The 21,838-nt window shown below is 39.7% G+C and overlaps 1 long non-coding RNA gene across 1 annotated transcript in view; it reads left to right on the top strand.

Moving 5' to 3' along the window:
* The window catches only part of LOC107076929 (uncharacterized), a 42,628-nt gene extending 21,168 nt beyond the window's left edge, over positions 1 to 21,460 (top strand). The window contains exon 4 of the long non-coding RNA XR_001478056.2: positions 19,112 to 21,460. This is a non-coding gene — a long non-coding RNA (uncharacterized lncRNA). The remainder of the gene's footprint in view (positions 1 to 19,111) is intronic.
* Positions 21,461 to 21,838: the final 378 nt, after the last annotated feature.

The following is a 21,838-nucleotide window of genomic DNA, read 5'->3' as shown; positions in this document are numbered from 1 at the left end:
TTCCCATTCACCACCACACCCCCGTCTCATCCTACTTAAACACCTGTCCTTCCCTACCTCGTTGCTCAGTATTGGTTTTCCCTATCGAGCTCCCTGGTTGCGCTTCTTCTACTCTGTGTTTGTCTTGGATTTCGGCTTACGGTTTTTCCCTTTGGACTTCGGCTTTTCGGATCTCGACTTGGATTGGTACTTTCGCTCTGTCTTGAATAACTGGCTACCTCTGGATTCTCGGATTGCTCTACGGACTACGACTTCGGATCACACTTCGGCTTCGGTACACGTTCCCTTTCGAATACCTTGCTCCCCCTGGACTCTCGGCTCGTTCCTACGATTACGGTTTACTTTCGGTTTACGACTTGGCTTTGTTCGCTCCTGCAAGTGGGTTCACTCACTAGTTCGGTCCCTATTACCGAACTCGTAACAATACTATGTGTTGAGCCAATATTATGCCAATGAGCAAAATTATCTTGGCCCACCAAAGCTACTAATGTTTGGGGAATGTTGGCCCAGTGCTTGCTGGTTACCTGTGTTGTGAGTTTTTGAATGTATAACCATGATGCTTAGCAGCCCCCCACAGTAAAACCTGAATTGGCATGTGTAGCTATTTTGCCTGGAGCACCAAGCCCTTATCGGAGTAATTTCTCAACACTCCTGATCTCCTGTGTGGTGGAGCTCCTGGTGCACAGTTGCTGCCATTTGCCATCTTTTTATTGCCTGGGAAGAAGAGCGCCATACAATGTCAAGGCATTATCGTTGCAGACTGATATAGATAAGAACAATTTTGAGGTGTCCTGTGTAGCAAGAGAAATTACTTGGCACAAATTGTTTTTAAAAAACAAAGCTTCAGTACAGGTCAGCACCAGCATGATCTAGTGGCTGTTCATCAAGTGACCTGCAAGGAGCATGTAGGGTAGCAATATTATTTGTGCTCATGAAATTGTTCTGTATTGCTGTTTAAACTTCCTGTATTTCTTCTGAGGGGACAGAGCAGCCATTGAGGATACAAAATGCCAAAGCACAGAGTAATGCATGACAAACAATTTTTATATCCTATTATTGTGATTGTTTTAGTACTGAAGCTGCAAATAAATTGACTTGGTTCTGCAAAGAAAGTGAAAAAAGAAAGCTTTTATGTTGCAGCAGTTTAATAGTACTGTTGTGCGCAAGCTTTTTTACTCATGTTTAGCCAGCAAGCTCACATTCTGATTAATTTAGGAAACAGCTAAATGGCAGCATGACTCACTCCCTGCGGTAAGGAACTGCTAAGCTGAGGATCTGTGTTTGGAGATAAGAGCTGGAGATCCTCGCGGTGACCTGAATCCCAAAGGGTTTCAGTCTGTGTGAGAGCAGGGGAATGCAGACATGGGTACAGGGGGAGGGAGGAGGGGAAACAGCGAGAGGCACAAGGTAGCAAAAAATAGGAGGACTTACAGTACAACAGGGCTTCTCAAATCCTGTCCTCAAGCGTCTCCATCCAGCAGGTTCTGTAGGGTTTATAGGCAAGGAATAAAACTGGCAGTCAAGTCTCAGAGTTGATTTATCCCCCTGCTTGAGCTGTTGAGAATTGTACTGCTATGTAGGCCTTTCAGATTGTTGCCCTTGAGGAGAAGATTTGGGGAGTCCTTCTCTAGGAAGTGGCAAAATTGAGCAGGTGGTCCATTCTGAGGAAAAGAGGGTGGGTGGTAGGGAGGAGAGGAATGAAATGCAGAGGTAGAGGATGTAGTAGAGGGGACAGAGTGATAAACAGTAAAAGTAGAAGTTGGAGAGATGTAGTTTGAGGGGAAGGGATGGGTGGAGAAGCATTGAATGAAGTCTAAGAGCTGATGTGGTGCAGGCATAGGAATAAAGTTCGCAATCTATCTAGTATTTCCTCCTCATCCTTTCTGGAGCTGTTTTAATACTTGGTGGAGTGCATCTGAAGCTCTGAAGGAGATATGTGTGTGTGAAGCAGTGAAAAGGAAGTAGTTGTCATCTGTGCTCTCAGTGAAGGAGCAACAAGCATCACCACGCGCTCCCCCCAGCTCACACCAGCTGCGAATGCAATCACAGAGCCACTTGCTCTGCCACACCTCATGAGCACATGATGGGATGCTGCCTCAAATGTATAGTGGCAAGCAATTGAAAGGGTGCTTGTTGAACCTCATCAGTGAGAAGAACTTTTATGAAATCATATTTCTCTATAATGAAATGTACTACATGATTTGATCATATATCCAACTCAATTACTACCTGGCAACCTGTTGAGAAATATATGGGTATCGGATATAAATGGTTTTGTAACTGTCTGCCATCCAATCTACCATCTTTTATTTCTTTTCCATTTGATCAGTCGCGGGCTTTTTAGATGCACATGGGCTAGTTGGGTTCTAGAAGCTAAACTCTAAATTCTGATTTACCAGGATTCTTTTATTTCTTAAATATAAGATTATAATCTGCTTTCTGTGCATGCTAAGCACCATGAGACAATATCTCCACTACACATTCTTGGAAAAAGTGCCTCGCAGATATTGTTTTCTCAAATATTTGATATCTCCCATTTATAATTGCATATGTTGAAAATCTTACAAGACGGTGAACTCAGCACCAGCTTATACTATAAGTGTATTTGTACACTGTATTGTACACATACACACTGATATGTATAAAGTGTTTTCTTTCTGGAAGCAAGTTGCTATCAGACTTTAAGGACACTCAGCTGGAATCTACCTGGGAGCCCTCTTTATTTATTCCCAATAATGACTCTTCAATTAAATTGGACTTATCAAAGATATGTTTTGTTGCCCGGGCTCCATTCTTCCTCGGTACTCTGCACTAGAAGCTAAAACAAGGATATGATTGTGCTAGAGCTCTCAGGTTCCAGAGATAACCACTTCACTGCTTCTGTACACAGATCACGAGAGGAAAAGGAATAGGAATGAAGGAATGTTGGTGATACGAAGGGCTGTTCTTTTTAGTTCAGTCATGTTGCTTTGCATTAACACTTAAATAACATTAATTAATATATTGTGAGTACTGTATGCCCGGCACTGAACTGGCATCCCATCCAGGGTGTATCCTGCCTTGCATCGGCTGCTTGCTGGGATAGGCTCCAGGTCCCTCATGACCCTGAATTGGATGAAGCAGTTGAAAGATGGATGGATGGATACTGTAAGTGGTGTACGTTCATCTTTTAGCCTATTAATTAGGACTTCTGCATTTTCCTTAGGAAAAGGAAGTAAGAGTTTGTATTTCTGTAAGAACGTTGAAAGCTGAAAACATAACTTAAAGCTTCTCTAATTCACAAGTTTGGATTTTGCTAATACTAATAATATTTTTTATACATTTTCCATTAGAAATGGCTGAAAATTTATTTTTATTAGCACTAAGAAATGTGTGCATCTTTTCACAAGGTAGGGTGTGTAAATGATCTTTAAATTTAGTACTGCTCATGATTCCACAGAAATTCCCCCTTTCATTTGACTTAGCAAAACAGCTGTGTTCTGAACATTGTTCCAAACACAGCACTGTGTTTTTAGGCTGAAAGATGACAAGTTCCTCTATCTGATAACCTCTCTTCACTTCTTTTCAAACCAAACAGTGCTTCATTTTCCAGGACTGTTCCTGGTGGGTCTGCGCTGTTTTGTGGTTTCCTGCTGAACACCACCTTTTAATACATTATACAGTTTTGTGTGCAGTTCTCATTGCTAATGAAATGCTTCTGAAGAAATAAAAGAGGCTGAATAAATATAGTATAGGAAGAGTTAGTGTGGCACAATCGTGTCAGCCAGACAAAGAACTGACTCATCAACACTGTCATCCCTTGTGCTTCTTCAGCTAAATATGGGCTTTGAAATGATTTTTTTATCCCAAGCCTTTCAGATTCATATTGCCGTCTTTTTTTGTGGATTACAGGATTGGCTTTGACATAGAACTGGGAGGAATAAATAGCATGGAAATGATCCTCTTGAAAATTGATTATATTAATGCTAATTCATGGGAGACAATAAAATAAGGATTTCTTTCAAGCAATACATTTTCACAGTGTGTTTGTATATGCCAAATGCACAGTGATATAAAGTTTGTGACATAGTATGTTAACATGGATTGAATAGATATTTTATTTAAAATGAGCAAGTCTAATTTCTGCTTATTAAGGCACAAAAGAGAATGTTTCGAATTTTGGAAAAGAATATGAGCTTCTAGTGAAGCATCAAGGCTGGTTAATATTAAATACTGGCTGATAGGAAATCAACCGAAATCTACGTATTCTTGTAGTCTCACCTCAGTGCACAACGGAAGAACTTCTAACAGTTCATCATTTTACTTCTTTCTCTGAAGATTTCTCCCGCATCCTGTTGGTTGTTTCAAAAAAGTAATGGGCCAAACTGTGGTAGTTTCATTTCAGCCTCGTATGTATCGATCTTCCCGTCTGTCTCTCCCTCCGTTTATCTATGGCTCTTCATGTCTGCTTCCAGAGCAGGAATGACCCAATCACTTGTGCTCCTGTCAAAGTACAACTGCAGACGCAGAGACAGGAGAAGAGAAAAGAAAAGCATTGTACAACATCAGGATAACGCTAGTGGTTGTTACTGCTTGTTGTGTTTGCAGTTTTTGGCGGCAAGAGTGTAGTGAGTTACTGGTTGCAGATCATTATCCTGCTCGAGTCCCTTTGGAAGGCATTTTCTGTTTCTCATCTGTTTTTCCTTCTTCTCTTAAGCCAAGCCTGCAAGTGACAGCAGTTGTTTCTGTAAGGCGTACCACGACTATCTAATGCCCAGGTGACACCCTCTAACTTCCACTGCATCTCCATTGCTTACCATGGAGATGGGGGGCTTGATAAATATTCATGCTTCTCAGATGAAAGCATAATTACTCCATGTGAAAGGTTTTTCCACATTTGAAAGGTTTTAATTGTAAGTACCCGTGCTTACAGTTTTTCCTTTTACTTTCCTTTTTCCTTTTACTCATGCTTACAGTTTTCATGCTTTGAGTTTTTCCTTTCATGGAGGATTTTCATTGTTGCGTTTGCCAAGGTTTTAGTTCTGGGTAAAACAAATAAGATCCTCTCTCTTGCAGGTGTGATAGAGTGGCAGTAAGGTTGTGAACAGTATCTACAGACCTGATTTCTCCAGAGCAGCAGTGCTCTTTTATCTATGGGAAGCCATGCTCCTGAGACAAGTGGGTGACCACCTTCTAAGATATCACTTTTGATCTTTTCATCCAGTATCTTACAAGTAAAGCATAGCTAGACCTGGTCACTGCTGGGGACTGGCGATCTCTGAGGAAAAGTAGGCTGCTTCTGTAGTGGTTTTGGTGAACCCTTAGGTGGCAAGCTTTCCTCTGGATCGGAATTTCTGATCTCTGACCAAGGGTATCTGTGCTGTAGGTGTCGTGGTTGTCATCCCTCCTCTAGAGGGCGCTCCTACCTTTTTTCGTTGTGTTCCCAGGTTTATTTGTCCCAGCTGTGTCTTATTCCCTTTTCCCTGTTCAAGCCCGGTGTCTCCGTAGTTCTGGGCTCAGCTTTGGAAGACGGACGTCTGAAGGCCTGCCTATCCACCGGGCTCAGGAGCAGTCCGAGGGCAGGGCCTTTTCCCCAGACGTCCTGACCTACTGAGTCTGGGGCTCGGAGCGCCTTGTCCCGTCAAAGTTTTAACTATTCCTATTCCTAGTTCCCTGTTCCCTTTGTTCACCATTGTCACCACCCCCTGTGTTTCTACCCAACCTGATCCTGCTGTGTCTTCCCTGATGTCCTCCTCCAGTCACTTCCGGATTATACCATCTCACATAAGGTCTTTAACAATGCATTTCACGGGAGTCTGACCCGACTGCTGTGACAGTAGGATGCTCCATAAAATAAAATGACAATAAAAGGAGGCCCTAATGAATTGATCATGAAACATCAAAAGAACCTTTTGTAAGAACAGGTGTGTTAATCCTGATGCCCTGGCTAATTTCCACTCCAATGGATTTGTATTATCTTGTTATCTTGCCTTCTGAACATTGCCCCTTAATTCAATTGGAGAAACAGGTTCTCAGTTCTTCTCTGATCTGCTGTGCAGTGAGAATGCTGGTGTTAAACTAATCCTGTCAGTCACCCAGGTACGTGTAGCACTTCTGTGGTGGATGGAGAGGGTCCTCCCAAAATATGAAAGAGGTTGTTTTGGGAAAGTGCTACAGAAGGTGAATTATAGTAATGATTATCACCACTTAAAGCAAAGCAATTTGTGACTTTGACCCTATAGGGTTTGGAAATACCTTGGTGTATCACAGAATTTAACTTTGGTACACTCATTTGTAGTTGGAGTAATCAGTAAAGAAACAAATGGTGCTCCCCATTTATGTGTATTACAAAGAAAAAGGCCGTACATCCTGCGGAAAAAAAATATAACTACATCCACAGTTATTCTCATCTGTGCAGCGTGCCATGATTGAATCTAGCTCATTCAGTGCCCCTATTAACATGCCCTGGCTATTTTTCTAGGTGTCAAACCTGATCAACAATTAGTTATAATGGTATGCTGCAGTTCATACCATTACATACGCATTACACCACAGATGCATTATATATGTGAGATTTAGGCTGTGGTTGTAATAAGCAGTACAGTACAGTATGTATATAAGATCAGGTATGAACTGTGTCTCAGTGGTGTCCTTTGCTGCAGCTCCAGTTGGAAGAGAGGTTACTTGAATTAATAATTGAATCCTCGTTGGGTTCCTGACCTCCCTGCTGTTTTTACTGATGCTGGGTATTAAAGTGCTTTTTCAAGTTCAGATTTCTCCAGGAAAAAAATCACCTCAGATTCCATTTTTGCCAGGAAAAAAAGTGTCAGCCGAGCACATTGTCAACAACACCTGTGGACTGTTGAGGACCCCATTTCTAGCTGTTTCAGAGGTCAGAGAGGAAGAAGGCTCCATGGCCGAAACGTTGTGTTTTCTATAGATTTTATCCATGTGAATATGATATGTAGGATAGGGGCAAATGTCTGTAAAACCTCTGAAATACTGTATGGGGATATGCATCTGTACCAAATAATATGATTCCCACTCAAACATTTGTGTGGATTTAAAGGAAAATATTTTCAAGGAATGAAAATCAACAAACTTGCCATGATAGGCAATCTTGTACTAGATGAAGCAGTTAGAAAATGGATGTGTGGAAAATCAACAAAATGATTTGCAGATTTTAAAATTACAAACATGGATTGTTGATTGGTATTTGAAGGCTATACATGTACTGTATGTAAAGGGTCATATACAGTATATACTGTTCCAGTTCTCCTATATTTTTCGTGACGTACTTTAATAATAATACTTATTATTTTTAAATATTCCACATTTTTCTACTTAGTTAAGTATGTATTGCTTTTCTACTCTTTGTGATTGGACTGACATTTGATCACACGTTCGGCACAGCCAGAAAAGGCAATGCAAGACAATGTGAGTCTGGAAAAACACCTTCGCAATTGTGTGGGTTTGCTGACAAACCTTTGTGAGAATACCTAATCAAAAGTCTTCCTTCAGTCAGAATTGTGATCTTAGCAACCCGTGCTGGTTCTCTGGTTCCTGAACCATGGTTCTCTGCCTTTTTTATATACATTTTATAGGTTAACATGACTAAATCATAAGTTGTTGTGCACAGTACATCCTCAGATGTTTTTGATAATTCTGTGAAAAGTTTCTTTTATGCTAGTTGTGCTAGTTGGATTGTAATTTATTTATTGATGTTTTCCGTTTTCTTAAAGAAAGTGTTTTTCTGGCTCTGTCAAACTATTTCTAATGCAAAGGAGTCAAGTTTATGTGAATTTCATTTTGAGAAATTTTCCATTTTCTTTTGAAAACTTTGACAAGGCAATTAAGCAGAATTATGAATTTCATGGGAAAGTATTAGAAAAAGCTGTGTATAGAGCACTGTAATTTGTTTGAGGTTACTGTGGCTGGTTTGGCAGAGGCACTCCTGTGGTGTTTATAGATAGGGATGCTATCAGTGAGACAATCCCGCAGAGATGCACAGTGGCTGTGCACTACTAATCAAGATCTCTGTGTTTGGAAAGTTTCTGTTAATTTTTATAAAAAATCAGCCTGTCAGTCAGGTGCCACTTTTTCACAGAATGAATATTACTCTTTGACTGGATTTTCGAATGGATAATGGTTTCAACTGACGTCTTTGGATCAGTTTGGATTCCAAAAGCCTTGATGCATTTTCATCTGTCTTGCACTTGTAGCGTGTAACAGTGGCTTGAATTTGCAGAAGACTAGAGAAAGCCTGAACACAGAGAGCCCTGCGTTTATTTTCAAGAATGTGGAGGAGGTACACATTAAAAAAATGATACTGTTGCAGGATAAAAAAGCAGCATAATAATTGAGTGGAAGGTTACAATTATAAAGTGAGAAATATCTCTCAAATCAATAACAAGTCAGGTCCTGATACCACCTTGTATAACAGGGTTCAGGGTACTGAGCATGTTACATGTTACAATTTGGGAGTCTAGGGAGTAGATAATAAGATATAACTTTATTATCCATCCAACGGGGTGCTAACTTGTCATTGGCATCACCATACAACATTACAATAACTCACAACATAACATAAATCCACATTAAAAACAAACAATAGTCCTAGAAATGCAACAATACATGTACTGTATGCACATCTCTCTCTGCCCATATTACACTACCATTACACTACACATACTGCACGTACGGACATACAGTATGCAAGTAAAATACAAAAAGTAACAATTACACATTTGTGTCTTGTCAGGGAATACAGAGCGTCACACTTCTCTGGCACAGCATGGTAAAAAAAGTGATAACCAGGTGGCAATCTTAGAAACATTAAGAGCAGGTGACAAAAACACAGCACACATCATCTACTGCTACAATGTACAGCTATTTACCAACCTGTAAAAACTAGTCCTGACCTTTGCAGGCCAAAAAAGAATATGATTTACCCTTTAATTGAGACAAAAGTAATAAAAAGGAAACAGAGGGAACCTGTTTATTTTCCAATTAAAGTTCTCATTGAGAATAAAAGTACTTCCTAAACAGATAGGCACCTGTTCCCTTTCCCAAATAGTACTAAACAAAATAAGAAATTATATTTTAGTGTGGTAGATAGCTCAAGTATCAAATGTGTATTTCCACAAATATAAATCAACAGTCCCATACTTAGGGCCGAGGTATTGGCATTTTAGTGCTCAAATTGCTTACAGTACATTGTACATGTTCTGCTGTGTGAGAATGACAAATGTGATAACTCTTACTCTTCTTCTCACTATAATTGTGCAGTTGCCACTGAATTAAATTTTGAAATGTTCATATGAATCATGAAAAGACAAGTCCCTGTTGTTCATCTGTAAAATGCAGCAATGTACAGTATATTATTAAAGTGTAAAGCAGTTTTTGTTGTGTGGCAATATTTAACGAATGCTGCAAAGAAAATACAAATAAAACCTGGAAGCCTCTCATTATTGGAAACAGTGCTGATTTATGTTTGACAGGAGAAATGATGATAGTTCACTTTTTTTGGTTTAAAAATGGTTTAAACCTGATTGGCAAAGGTACTTTGAGCTTTTAAACCTGCCCTTGAATGCCCTTGAAGATTATTTTCCGAACTGAGGTAGTCTGAGCCCCACACATGCAAGGAAGATGTCATTTTTAAACAGATTGAATAAGGAAGGTACAAGATGTGATCCCCCTGAGATGCCACTGCAGGAGGAGGCAATAATAAGTTTATCGGGAGTAGAAACTAATCAAGGCCTGTCAGTCAGGCAGGAGGTGGATGTGTTAGTGGACGGTGGTCTAATGTTTTTAAAGGGACAAAGAAATCAGATCATGCAAAACTGTAGGAAATCCAGTCTGTATTTATAGCCTGTTAATTTCAGTAAGAAAAACTGGAACAGAAGAGACATACAATTCAGCCTCTTTTCAGAAATGTTGTGCGATTTTGATCTGTGATTTGAAAATCGACCACACAATTAATGGATTTTTCCCTTTCTTCTCTTGAGCCCAATGAAAAAGCTCTGCCCTCAAGTCCGGGAGACATCTGAAGGAACATCATCACAGATATCTTCCTGTAACACTTGGTAATATGGGTATATTTCCACACATCAATAGGCAGTTGTACAAAGGAAGCTCTCAGACACAGTTCTGGGATCTCAGATAAACTTTTATCTGCTTTAACACTTTCTTAAAAACCCATTTCTGACAATCAGTTTCACAAAGTAGTCTGGGTGATGGTTAAAACATGAATATCCTTGTGCTCATATTACACTTTTATTTGTGATTTAGTGTTGAATGCTACTAAAGATATTACCATGTTTCTCTAATGAAAATAAAAGATTGGGTTATGATACTTTACTTCAGACCCCACAATAGGTGGGGTCTCAGCAGCCATATGAGCATTGACAATTGACTTTCATTTTCAGGTGTGGTCTTTTGGGACTTTATGAGACCCCACCACAAAAATGATGTGAATAGATCCACTATAGATCCAGAGTTGCTTCTATCCAGGAGGTGTTCAGGGAGAAACATGTAAAGGGTTTTGAATGAGACCCTTGAGATAACAGTGACACGGAGGAAGATGATAAGGATGCAGTGTAAAAGCAGTGGTGAAGTAAGTATGGATTCCAAATACAATATGTCGCACAGACTAAGCATAAAATGATTTATTAGAATTGTCTTAAGATTGTATTGACCTTCCTAACAAAAAATACACCTACTTAAGTTAATGTCCTTAAGTATAAATCTTACATTGGAAGCTTAAAAAGACTCCTGTCTTGTGCAAGTTAGGTTTTCTTGTCCAAAGGAAGCTCACAATGTTCACAAGGTTGACCCTTGTATGGATCAGTGTCCTCTCTGGCTTGTCGCTGTCAACATCGCTATCTCTGGGACTCTGGATGGGCTGCTTGTGAGCAGAATGTACAGTTACTTTTTATGTAAACGCACGTTTATGTTGGTGTGGCTGTTTGAAGTGTCGATGCCTTGCTATTTTCCCTCCATCTGTGGTGAATGCCAGCAGTGTTGCCAGGAGACCGTGACTTCTTGTGTTCCCTGCATGCATTGCCCAGATGTGAACACAGTATAGTGGGTATCCCAGTGTGGTGAGAGTGAGTGCTGTGTGATTTTCAGAGCAGTAGAATCTTTGCAATGCTCCGCACATTTTGAAAACAATCGTCCAGCTAGTGGGGACGGTTAATTTTATTGTAAATGCTGCACAAATCAAAGAGGATGAATCCAGATGAATTTCATTAAAAAGCATGAGCTATATTTTGTACAGAAAATTGAATCCAGCATAAAGTGTAAATATGTATTGTTGCATAGATTACATGCTTATCAACAACATTATACTGATTAAAGTATGGCATTTAGCAGAATAGACAGTACTCTTAACCTGATGCAGCATCAGACCCAATTAACCATAAATGATTAATTATAGACAAAGACATGTGCAGTAAAAAAAATATTATGTTGCTGTTTGTACAGACATCAGCACATTTAACATAAAGCAAACATTGATCCTGTGTATTTTGGTGTTGCTCTGATCTTGTCTTCCTCAACACAACAGAAATCTGGAGAAGCCTTATTGGAAAAATGACTCTGTGAGGATGCAGTTTGACATTTAGTCAATATGTGTTTGTGTGTGGAGAGCTGATGGTTTTCTCTTCTTTCCTAAGACATATCGATTACATACTGTGCCCACCAAACATGGAATAAACTCTGGTGAAGTGGTGTTTCGTATGTATTGGCTGATAGTTTGGTAAAGCACAAAATGGCGGTGACTTAATTTATTAATTGTTTGAACTCTTTTATCATCAATTAACAAGATCAGCCACAGCTGTAACACACAAGTAAGCCTCTCTTCTAGCAGAAATTACATTTAGATTTTTTTTAAATAAATGGGATGTTTAATTGCTTTTCCATCATTCTGAGATGGTGTGAGCTATAGGTGACCCATGTGTGAACACTAATTTAATCCAAGAATTAATTTAAATATTCTTCAGACTTTTATAAAATTGAAATTACCTCATATCTTCTTAATGTGTTTAGACAAAATATGTGTCTATATAATAGTGCTCTAAAAATAAATCCTTATGTAATGATTCAGTAAACAATCTTGCTTTTACAGAGCTGGGCATCTTTAAAAGTGCTGTCCCCAGTCTCTGAAGACAGAGTATTTGATTAGAGTGGTAAATGTTGGAACCTAATAGTAAATGACTTTTGGGGAAGAAGCATTAAAAACAGACTTTGGCACACTAATAAGAATAACAAAGTCAATGAAATCTTAAAGTATTCAAAGTAAGGGAACATTTAGATTTAATTTACAAGGGCATTTCTTTTATAGTTCAACATGTGGGAGTTGCCTGCACAACAAGAACAAATGATGCAGGAGTTTTTCAAAGAGGAATGTCTGGGTATCTTCTCTTGTAAACTATTGCTTCAAAAGCCTTGGTAGGTTCCAGCGTTCTTGTGCTTTGCTGCTCGTGACCATTAATGTCAAAGACTGTAGTTTATATCTAGAAATAAGACATAAAGGTTTATCGAGTAGTGTGTTTTAAATTGATATTTTTAAGCCTATACTTTTGCACCTGCCACACTCAGTGTAAGGTACTTAAAAGAGCATTAGACAAAGGTAACTTCTGTACCTGAGCACAGTGGATCATTAGGCCACAGCCCATCCTCTGGTTGCTGTAGTAATAAGTGGACTGAGAACATGTGACCACCCCCTGACAGAAACACTGGTCTGCCACAGGGGTGACCCCAATGATGTTGGTTCCTACTAATACAGCTGGGTGAACTGAAGCAACTGGAGTGAAGAACCTCTCTCAAGGTACAACAGCAGTGTCTGCAGCAGGGACTCAAATTCACAGCCTGTCTGCTATGCTAAGTGGAAACTAGGCAAAGTTCAAGGATCTGAAGAATATATTTCAGCTGGGGAGTTTGTCCATACAAAGTTGAACCAGGAGTGTAACACTTAATATTTTTTAATACATAAGCATTTATTCTTCACAACCTGCTGTATCCAATCTGGGGTGTTGTCAGAATTAAACGTAAGCTAAATATAAGTCGCAGTGTTGTGTATTTGTGGCTGTGTATGCGTTTAACTTCCTTCTTAATGGTGCTTAAGAGGCACAGAAAATATTTAGTGCAAGACTGCAACAGAAAGCAGAAATAGAAAGGTCATGAACAAGGACGTTAATCATCGGATTATTAATTACTGAGAAAGTAACCATCCCTGTACTCCTAAATTACACTAACCAAGTGAAGGAGAGAAAATTCTAGTTTTCCCTTCATACATGAAAGAATAGAGCTGTTGACTGGGATTTATTATATCCAAGCTTCTTGCCTGGTGTTCTGTCCAGCATCAAACTCTGCTGGGTACCTGTCCTACCAGATTCATTTTCTCTTGTCGGTCTGTCACAGAGTTGGTCTGTTACATCTGGGCCCGTGCATGTTGTGTCTGATGAGTGGTGTGTGCTGTTGCTGCTTGTGTTTCCTGCACAAGCAGGGGTTAATTATCTCACACTTGAGAGGAGGGCAGGTTCAAGAAGACAGCCAGTAATTGCCACTTTTGCTTTTCCTGCTCCAAGTGTCAAAGGAGCACACTCTTCTGTGCCTGCACTGATTCAGCACAGTGTGATGGGGAAGGAGTGCATTTCAGTACAGACATAGACTCTTGTCAGCCATGTTTCCACTGAGCAAGTTGGGCATGCAGCTCTAACTTTCAATCACTGCCGTTACTCTCTCTCTAGGTTATGTTTAGCACCGGAGAGCAATGTTAACTGTAACATGAGGGCTGGGTAAAGAGAAAAAAAAAAGAAGAAAATGCTATTTACAGTGCCTTGCGAAGTATGCAGGCCCTTTTCACAGTGTTCAGATTTTATTGCTTTAAAGCCTGTGGCCGTGCCACTTTGGGAAAGCAAATAATACCTATACAGTAGGTAAGAATGGGCAAAAGTTGCACAAAGTCGGTGGGCAATGTTCGTAGAGACTTGCCAAAATTCTTGTGATTGTAATTGCTGCAAAAGAAGCTTTCTCCAAATATTGAGTTCAGGGGTCTACAACATATGCAATCAACAGATTTCAATTTTTTTCACTTTAGTTTTTGCTTATATTTACTGTTACTTGTCTTGCCCTCAGAAGCCTTCTGTCTGAGCATTCAGCTTTAGAATGTAATACCAAGTTTAAGGAAATGCAGATGCATCATTTTGTAATTTCACAAAATGGGATAATAGAAGAATAGATCTGAAAAGATTTGCTAGGAACTGTATTTCCCAACTTTCATATCTTTATAACTTTTTCTTATAAACATGCTATATTGGGCAGATAGTGGCTCACTGCACACAGATGAATTTTGATAACACGTAATTTTTTTCTGGTTCATATCATTTAGAGAAAAAAGATTCTGCCCCAGTTCATAATGGACTGAACTTGGGGTTTTATGCCTTCCTCTGGTGTGTGTGGCTAAGGTTATTTATTTCAGGGTAAGACACGTGTGTGAACTGACCCACGTTCTCTGAAATGATTGTAGCAAGATACCATTCACTGCCATTTCTTCCAGCCTTGCTGGTTGCTTTCACCCAAGCTAGAGCGTCTCCTGTCCTGTACCTCATGCAGACAAAATAAAGCAATACCATAGTGCCCAGGCATCCTATAACAGGACCAGTGCAACTTTCTGAAGTTAAGACAAGCACAGCAACAACTGGAGGTTTCATAGCTTAGGGGTTAGCGTACAGGTTGTATTAACCAAGGGATGTGAGGTCAGGTCTCACTGGAGCATGATTGTCATGGTGCAAACACAGGTGAAGATCTCTAGTTTTTCGCTCCACAGTAGGATTCTGAAGATGTAACTGGAAGGTTTGGGGTTCATATTCCAGGTAAGACTCTGCTGTTATACCCTTGAGCAAGGTACTTCACTCAGATTGCTTCACTAGAATACCCCACTGTATAAATGGGAGCAAATATAAGTTGCTGTGGATAAAAGTGTCAACCAGACAAATTAATAGTAATAGTGCAGTGCCTCCAAATGCCATCTTATGTGGTTGCTCTTCTGTATGGTGATTTGAGGGCTTTAACAGTTAAGTGTAAGGTCTGTAAGACTTCTCAGGGGTAGCGTGAGTATAGTACTTATATCTTGTCCAGGACTGATTGACTCTTTTTAAAAGTTCTGAGCCTCTGTAAAGAAGGGTGGTCAATTGCAGACTTCTGTTACCTTCTTTTCCTGTGATAACCTACAGAATCATTTTGTCAGATGTCACTCTGCATTTTAAATCCAAGAATGCAGCTGTTTCCCACATTGAACATTCATTGGGGTGGTCGTGCACAGCCTTTATAAGGATTTACAAGCATCCGAATCCTTATTAACCGATGTATTAGTTGTAGATCAGTTTGAAAGCACAGCAAAAAACCTAGAGATCTTCAGTGAAAGGAAGGACAGTGGGTTAAGAGGAAAGCCACTGAGGCAGTGCTAAACTACTCTGAATATACAGCAGGGCATTTTTTGGGGAGAGCTGAGCCTGAGTGAATAAAGAAACGAGTGAGGAAAAGGGTTAAGTGGGCTGCAGTCTTAGTAATGCGTAGAAGGAGTTGCAGCCTGCAGTGATCTCCTTGTGATCAGGCGTCACACAGGAACAGATGGCTGGGGGCAGTGCTGGCTCCCGTGGGAGGTCTGTCATTAGCGAGTGTGTGTAGATACCAGGTGTCCTCACCTACTCAGTTTGAAGTGCATTTAAACCTGCACTGGTGCAACTCTGGGAAGGCGTCAAATATTCATGAATGGTAAATATCAATCTGTAAATCCAGGGCCCCAAATCCCTGGTGCTATAGCTATCGGTCCCTGGATTAGAAAATTGTTAATAAGTAATGACTTAGTTATTAAAAATAAATTTGCTTGATCAATATTCAGCAAGGCTGACAGCCCCAGGCAGTGTGTTTACCCTAGTGCGTGAGGGACTTGAGTGTCATTGAGAATGTTAATGTCCTGCAACAAGGGCGATACTTTGCCATCATGGCAGCGCAAAGTGAGGAGCTGGTGCTTGTGAACTAGTGACAGTGCGTGGACAGGGTGGTGAAGCTTGACTTTTAACAGACACTAATGCACACGTTTCTTTTACACGAATACGGCATTTAGTATGGAGTCATCAAGGCTCTTAAACTAATGCAGCGTCCTAGACTGCAGAAATCTTTGATCGTTCATTGCAGAAGTCGAGACCTTTGCATTTATTTTATCCTTGGTTAGAAGTTAAAGTACTTTATAATCAAGCTCATTAGTAAGAAGAATTGAAGGTTCATTTTAAAAGAGAACGAACTCTTTATTTCTTAAAATACAGTTAGAATCAGTAACCTGCTTTGCTTTAAGATTTTGTTTAGCATTTTGTTGTCATGGTGACCGCTTTCTGCACTTGTGTCTTTAATTAAGTATGTGTTGGACAGCCCAGCCCAGCAGGACACCCCCTCTGCACCCCCCCCCCCCACACACACACACACACCACGGGAACGATCCCATCAGCCCCTGGGAGTGTGTCTCTCCATCAGCTGCTTGTTTAGAAAGAACATAAAATATCGTGCATCAAAGGCAGCAATTTGATAAACCATTTGTTAGTGTTTGTTGTTAAAAAATAAAGGAGTATGCACTGCAAATGGGATGAGACTATTATTTTCTCACACTAGACCTCTTTATAGTGTATATTAGTCTTTTCCATAGGGACATGCAAGGATTATTAGAAAAAGGTTCTGATTTTATCTGTGCTCCTTAGATAACAATGGTGTTACATTAGCATCAGTTGCTTAGTGTGCCATTTAGATTGATTTATTAAAGAGAGAAAAACCTTATAGCAGATGGAAAAAATTCAAATGTACACCCAATATAAGGCATAATAACAATCTACATCATTGCCATCATCTTTGATATTAAGGGAAAATTAGATTCAATAAGAAGTGAAAGCATTACTACCATATTTATCAGTTAATCAGTCATATAACTGATTTTTCAGCCAAAACTGGACTGGTCTGGGACGAGCACACAGAAGTGAAATTGAGCCCTCTCTCTTGTTTCTCATGACTGCAGAATCTGCAAACACTACTATTTCTGCTACATACTATAACACACACACACTCTTGTGCGAGTAACACAGATGGAGGAACTGGTTTACAATGTGAGGCAGGCCAAAACTAAAACTTAACAATTACAAGACAGTTGCTTGGTAATATAGTTTCTATGGTAACTGGGTGCAAGGAAAAGTTGCAGGATTTGATAGCTTCCAATTTAGGCCTGCTTATTTCACAGCCTCTCACGTCTTTGTGTCTGTAGAAAGTGTTCCAAAAAAAGACGAGGAGAGAAAAACCGGCACAGAAACTGGCCAGACAGGAAATGAAGGAGTTGTTGCACAATGTTTTCGTGGGATCACTGTGACCCTTACCAGGAAAAGCATCTTGGACGGATGAACCAGCTGCATCTAGATTTTTTACCAGCTGAAACAATGACCACATACCAGGAGGCGTTTGAATTTCCGACATAATTTGCCTGCTATAGTTATAAAATAAAAATAGTTATAAAAAACTGAGATCACCCTCCACAGATTACTTAAAGCAGATTTGTGCGTATAAAAACAATATTCTGCTCTTTTGCCTGAGACTGGCCCCTGAGGAGAAGCAGCTCGACGAAACAGAAGAAAAGTTGCAGTGCGGAAGGCTGTGTGCTTGCTCAGTGATCCTTAGCGAAACTGATGGATTTTGAGAAATTGATAGCCAATAGCAGCAGGATGAGCAAGATGAGCCCAATTGCCTCTCCTCCTTCGCAACCTTGTTATGGTCTTGTAAAGAGTTCGTACAAGACCTGCCGGTGCAACATCATGCTGGCAGTTAGTTCTATGCTCTCACCACCACCCTGCATTCAGATCTGAATCTGAGCGCACTTCATTTCCGTTGATGAGTGTGTGGTTTCTGGAGAGCTGGAGCAATGCTAGCCTAAATAATCGGTCGCCCCTGAACTGCTCTGATGGCCTCCATTCGACCCTACAAGGATCATAAAGCGTGAACCTGTAGCATGCTCTGTAATCTAGAACTAAAGGAATTATTAACGAGTAATATAACAAAAAATAAATATGCCAATTAATGAGTAAACTGCTGACAAAAGAGATGAAACGGTATGTGAATGTTTGCTGGTCAAAATATACAGGTTACAGGCACATGTAAACACTCTCCTTAAAAATAATTGCAATCAGTCTGTTGCCTCTGCAGCTTTTGCATCTTATAAGAAGAAATTAACACAAGTGGCAGCGATTTTGCAAACAGATTATTTTATCTGTGTAATCCTGCAATGGCATAAAACTAGACTCTTCATAAGGCGGGTCGGGTGGCACAAATGTTGCAGAAAATGTCCAGAGCTTATTAAGTTCTTCCTACAGAAGAATTGTGTTCAGGGGTGGAGGGTGGCTAGGAGACAAAACACAAAACACTTGGTCCGCTTGGTGACCTTCTGCACCGTTACACTAAAATCACAACCGCTAGGTTTTGATATCTTGTTTCAGCTTCAGTTATGCCTCGTCAGCATCGTAAACTATTTCATTTAAAAACAGAAAAATGTATATTAGGTCATAGACACACAGTTCCAATGCACCCTCGTTGAGTGAAGTGTGAATGCTGTTAATTCCAGTGCAGATGCAGGTTTCCTGTTTGTCACAATGTTCTTCAGAATTGGTGAGTTTGATATACAGTACGAGCAGATTTTCGTTCTCCTAGGCTCGGTATTGCTGACTAGGTGCTATGTACCGTGGAAAGGAACTACAGCTCGACAGTCGCCTGCAAGGTGCGATGCCGCCCTCTGGTGGACGAAAATAGTATGCGCCTAGAGTGAGCTTTGCAAACTAGAGCACGGCGCAAGGGTTATTATTTTATGCCAAGCGTGCTCACCCAACTGCTTATTTCATGTGTGCAGCTGTATTCTGTTATTTTTTGTGTGTAAAAAGAAGTGGCCTTCATCTGCAATAAGCTGCAGCTTCCTATCTGCTAAAACATCCCCTGCCTCCATATTATATCAGAAATCGTTTCGCTATAGTGACAGAAGGTGACAGACATTGTTTGGGTAAAGCCAGAAAAAGAGAACACACTGTAATGCGTTTTTTCTACATTGCAGAACTCCCATGCTGCCGAAGTATGGTCCTCATCAGAGAGAGAAGATGTGACTGATGCTCTGGACCTCATACAATTTTTTTTAAAGACACAGTCGGAGCTCAGTTTGTGCCGTAACTGGGTCATTTTTAGAGTTTTACACCCTCTACAATCCCAATCACAGGAGTATTCAAACTGAGATTTCGGATTGGACTACTTTCTGCAGGGATCACAATTGCTGTATCAAGCTGAGAAACGGAAACACACCCCACTTCCTTTGTCCCCATTCCTAACTGCAACCCCAGTGTTGCTATTCAAAGACAGCGTCCATTTCTGTGTCTCTGGAAGTTGTCAGCTGAAGCAGTGGAAGAGATGGGGTCTGACGATGCTGTGATCAAGTCTCTACCTGCAGACTGAAAAGTTCCTCTACCCTGGAGCGCTGGAGCTGTACAGAGCAGAATGCCTTTCTCGGCAATAATAACAGCGGTCTGCCCAGCCAATGGCCAGCCTTGATTTGAGAAGGAGTTAGTCATGTGTGAAACACGTAGATCCAATATTAAAAGTCTTGGGTACTGATGGCAGCAAAAACGGTCTACATAAAATGTTGGGTAAGACAAATCACATTTTTATTTACTACTTTGGTGATGGTTTACTTAGAAAACGGTTTCATCCAATTCATTTTTTTAGTTGTAGTAATAATAAAATAAGTAAATGCAGTTGTAAAAGTTACTCACAACAGCTGGAGAATGAATCCTACTGTTTTTTCCAAAGGTAGATTCTATCGATATCACTGCTTTCAGAATGATTGGTTACAGTGATAGATGCCACTGGTACCTGTCTTACAGCAGCTGCATGCCCACCTCTGCACACACCTGCCCTTTCTCTGGTCTTCCAACATTTTATGTGCTTGTTTAAAGGCCGTTTTTGCTGCCATCAGTACCTGCTGTTCATAAAGCGGGCAATTAAAGACCAAAGTACATGACCCCCAGCATAAACTACATAAGAAATAGTAAAGGGTTATGGAAAGTGGCAACAATTGAAAAACATTATTACCATATGGTAAATACTAAATAAACTAGTTAAAGGGAACACATGTTAAAACATTTTTGTGGGGCATTTCCTAAAACATGAATCGGTGATTTTGATCTGTCTTACATTCTGTGGATAGTGCAGAATCGCAGGTGGGTTGGTCTTCAGGGTCCGGCCATGTATTAATATTACTTGACATGAAGATTTGTGACCTTGAAGAATTTGACGAGGCAGAATCGTCTCTCTGCCCCAATATTCACCTGCTGCACCGTCTCCTGTCTGGCTAATATACAGTATGCTGATTTTTCAGGTATAAAGGAAACATGGAGGCAGTATTAAATAATTGTAGTTATGAGATTTGTGAAAGAAAACTGGGATCACGTTGAGAAATGCTCTATTTCACAATTCCGTGCCATCTACTACATGGAAACTTTTCTTTGCAATAGAATCGTTTTAAAATCCCCCTGACTGAGCCTGGCACAGTGTTGTGCCACTAACCAGAAAACTCAGTCATATCTTAAATATATTCCTCCTCGCAATTTCATCATGAAATGTCCCAGATCTGGAAACCAGGCATGCTATATCTTGCATGGTGATTAACACAACATTGTCTGTTTTTATCCAAAGAATTATGTAACGTGATTAATCTCCCAAAGAGATGTATTGATTATACAGTGCCTACTGTATCTGTAGTGTTTTCATTCACAATGTGTCCAGAATACCAAGGGTACATTGCAAAAACTTTGTCCCATTGCATTTAAGAGTCTTACCTGATTTATGTTAAACTACCAAGAATTCTTATCTTAATTGAAATTGATCCCTGTACACATGCAGTTTTCTTCAGCAAGTGTTGAGTGCTGAAAAGCAGTGCTGTCAAATAAGATATACAGAGTCTCAGGAAAGATGCCCGAAAGAAACTCTTTATTCCTAAGTCTATGAAGTTAATTCTATGAACTTGCACAGATTCTGCAACAACAAAAAAAGATGATTCCACAAAACTTACATCATTTTTTCATGTTTTTTAATTAATTGAAAACTGTAATTTTGAATGCTGATGTCTTTCCAACCTTTTTTTGCTTTGTATAAAAAGATTAAAACATTCTGAGAGCATTTATTCACTTATAAACATGAAGGTACTAAAACTGATTTGTCTTTTATTAGTAGTATTCTTTCTCTTGACATTTTGGGACACACACTTTTCGAGGAAAGCACCAAAGGTATATATTCATAAGTTAAGGTGAGATAATTATTTTAAGTTTGCATTCATCACAGATTAATTCTAAAGTAAACAAAGACATTTCAGAATGCATCTGTCAAAATCAACTCTTGGTTATTCTTTTTAGCAATGGACAACAGGATGTAATCATTGATTTTATTTTTTATGTTTTCATTTTCAATTTCTTTTGTAATTTGTCTTGTTCTAGATTAATTACGAGTATTTTACCTCTTTTGTAATAATAAGGAAAAAATTGATTTTGCAATGACAGTGCTACTAAATGTTATTAAACTGTTTTATAGTAAAATAATAGCCATCCCCTGTCTTGATATCTTTACACACTCGAGTCACAGCGCATAAGGCATATAAACTGAAAAGTGACAGCAAGAGGAATAAGGACCATAGGGGAAACATACTGCAGAAGTCCTAGCATGACATTGGATTTAAAGCAACAATTTAAAGAAGATCACTCCTAAACAGCCAAATTCAGGAGAAACACATATTCAA

This window comes from Lepisosteus oculatus, chromosome 5 (genome assembly GCF_040954835.1).
Source record: "Lepisosteus oculatus isolate fLepOcu1 chromosome 5, fLepOcu1.hap2, whole genome shotgun sequence".
In the NCBI taxonomy this organism is placed as follows: domain Eukaryota; kingdom Metazoa; phylum Chordata; class Actinopteri; order Semionotiformes; family Lepisosteidae; genus Lepisosteus; species Lepisosteus oculatus.
This window is presented reverse-complemented; position numbering and strand designations above follow the sequence as displayed.